This window comes from Orycteropus afer, unplaced genomic scaffold, assembly GCF_000298275.1.
Source record: "Orycteropus afer afer isolate SDZICR_OR568_19922 unplaced genomic scaffold, OryAfe1.0 scaffold00083, whole genome shotgun sequence".
Lineage (NCBI taxonomy): Eukaryota > Metazoa > Chordata > Mammalia > Tubulidentata > Orycteropodidae > Orycteropus > Orycteropus afer.
This window is the reverse complement of record NW_006921670.1, coordinates 7,192,015-7,195,243: the sequence shown is the minus strand read 5'-3', so window position 1 is coordinate 7,195,243 and position 3,229 is coordinate 7,192,015.

The following is a 3,229-nucleotide window of genomic DNA, read 5'->3' as shown; positions in this document are numbered from 1 at the left end:
ATAGAGCCTGCTGAGACCCCTGACATATGGCCCCCAGTTACCTTTCAGGGCTGTAACTGAACTCACTCCTGTGGCTTCCACCCAAACAATGGACGGGCATATGGGGTGAACATTTATATCAGGTAGATATATTACTTGAAGCGAGCAATCATGGGAGATCAGAAGGACAGTGTTTGCGCAGGGAGACAGCTCAGGGAGCAGGAGTGCATGGAGGGAAGGACACAGAGAAGAGGTAGCTGTGGGGAGGAGGTGGGAGGGGAGCTGTTACATTGTAGGGAATTGCAGTCAATGTCATGAGACAAAATGTCTATGAACAGCTGTATGGAAAATGGATTTGCTCTGTAAAGTTTCAGCCAAATCACAATAAAAATATTTTAAATATATATATAAATATAAATATATATGTATCTTCAGAGAACATATGTATATTTTCTGGAGAAGGAGATTGTGGTTGGTAAGGTGGAGGGGCAATGGAAAAGGGGAAGACACTTAAAAAGATGGATTGGCACAGTGGCTGCAGCGATGGGCTCAGGTATAGCAGGGACCGTAAGGCTGGCACAAGACCAGGCACTGTTTCATTGTGCTGTACAACAGGTTGCTGTGAGTCAGGGACGACTTGATGGCATGTGACAACGACAACTACATATATATACAAAGTCAGAAAATGACATTTCAAACTATACTGGAAGGAAAGTGAGAGCTGAAATGTGTGCTAGAGGCGGCACTAAGCGTTCGCTTGGCCTGAGCGCTACACCGTCAGCCACTGTACAAATTTGTTAGCAAACGTTTAAATCTGAAAAATCAGGAGAAAGCAGGATGAGTTCTTTACTTGGAAATACGGAGGCAAGAAGCAAAGGCTACAGCTACAAAGGCTGGAAGAGGGGAACAGTTTCACCCCTGGAGGGAATGGGATTGAGGGTGAGAAGGGGCGGGGAGAAAGGCAGCTGTTCGGAGTCTTCTACAACTTGGACTCTCCAGACTACGGGCAAGCACTTCACTGACAGCAGTAAGACACTGCGAGACGGAAGCAGGTTAATTTTAAAAAGAAAAAAGGAAGCACAGGTCGGACTCGTTCTCCAAGGCACTGGCCGACAGGGACATCCTCTGGGGCTCCCACACCGCGAGGGGTCCTTCTCAAAAGGTCACAACTTCTCAGTGTTGCTGGGTCACGAATGAATGTTGAAAGCGTGGAAAGCCAGCCCTGCACGGCACAGAGCCCCCAGTCTCCCGCCTTGAGTTAGAGGGCCTGGGCCCTCAGCCTGACTGCCACCCCTTTCATTACTGAAGGAGGATGGGGGCTGAGACCTTCGGACAGCAGCCCCAGCTAGGCTGGTGTGGTGTCCCTGCTTGGAGGGGGCAGGAGACTGGCAGAGGAAGGGCCTGGGAACCGTGGTTCCAGCCTGGAGGTGGCACTCCTGGCACGGGCTTGTTCCAAGGTTGGTGCCTTTCCTCGGAGGATGGCGCCCACGGAAGGGGATGGCAGGGGCAGGTTTAGGAGAGGTGGCGGCAGGACGGGGTGGGGCTGGAAGGGGGGCGCAGGAGTCCGCTCATTGCTTTGTGGTCTCAAGGCGCCTGTGAGGGCGAGAGGAAGCCACAGCACCCACTGGCTCTCCAGGCCCTTGTCTCCCAAGGGTGCTGTAGTGGGTAACACATTTGGCTGCTAACCAGGTCGGCGGTTCCAACCCACCAGCTGTTCCATGGGAGGAAGATGAGGCAGTCTGCTTCCATAAAGATTTACAGCCTTGGAAACCCAATGGAGGTGGACCATTAGGAGTCAGATTTGACTGGATGGCAGTGGGCATTTCCAGAAAGAATCTGAGCAGCTGCTGGTTCAGGGCAGGTGACTGGCAGGAGCGGGAAGCAGCCCCACTCCCCTGAGAGCAGATTCCTTTCTGTGCTCAGCCTCCCGGTGCCCTGAGCTTCCTGGTGGCTCCATCGAAAAGGGGAAGTGGCCATCTGACTTGGGGCTGGCTTTGCAGGTGTGAGTGGTATTAGTGTGTGTGTGTGTCATGTGAAGGGAGGGCTGTGTGGGGTGTCTGTCCATGTGGGGTGGTGTCAGGGTGTGTGCATATGTGTGTGAGCGGTTCTGCATGTGCATGTGGGAGTGGTATGGGACTGTGTGTGGGAGTCTGGGTGTCAGGTCTGCATAACATGAGGGGTGGGTGGAAATTGAGGACCTCATCTCCCCTCCCCCCATGCGGGCCCTCTGAATATAATCTCAACGCCAGGCAAGTGACAGTGACACACCTGGAGAGTGAAGGCCACTCTAGGACGTGGCAGGTGAGGGCCAGTCCAGGGGATCTGGTTGTAGCCCTTTAGGGTGTGGGGAGACACGAAGCAGAGGAGGAAAGGGAAGTGGCTCTTCCCCCCCTTAGCAGCCAGATGCCAGCCAGATCCTGCAGAGCCAGAAAGGGGAGGGGGAGGGGGAGGGGGCCTTCAGCTCTTAGGCCTCCAACCCTCACCCTGAAGAGGCCAGACCTGCTGTGGCCACCTGGAGCCTGCCCCAGACTGGCTCCTCCCTCCCAGCCTTGGACAGTGCAGACATCGAACATAGCAGGCAGGCTGAGGGCAGAGAGCAAAGGCCAGTCCTTGTCCCTTTATAACATGGGGAGGGCAGGCTGGACAAGCCCTCTGGGTGTGTGGGCACAGGTCTGGTCCTAGGAACCTGGTTGGGCCTGAGGGTGTCAGGTGTGCCCGTTGCTACCCATGACCTCTGGGAGGTCTGTCAGAGGAGGAAGACATAGAGAAGCGCATGGGAGGTACAGACAACATAAAAACCCTTCTGCATATATAGTACTGCATTGTCAGTGAAGGCAAACATGGCTATACAGGTGGATAGATGGATGGACAGGCTGAACTATTAGGTATGTCAGTGCAGGGGGGAGTGTGTCTGAGACCATGCATAGGGTTGGCAATGTTTCTACAAGTGTATTTGTATGTTCTGTAAGAATTCCCAAGTGTATAGTAGAGCTGACAAGGGACAAGGTTGTAGTCACTTCTTGGGTACAGCCAGCTACCCAGAGGGAACTAGTTGAACCTGTGGGCTCGGGATCATAGTTGCAGGGGACATCATGCTCAATAGGCATAACATTGTTCTACATCCCACTTTGGTGAGTAGTGACTGGGATCTTAAAAGCTTGCAAGCAGCCATGTAGATGCAACAATGGGTCTCTCCTCGTCCAGAGCAAAGAAGAATGAAGAAAACCAAAGATTCATGGAAACAATTAGT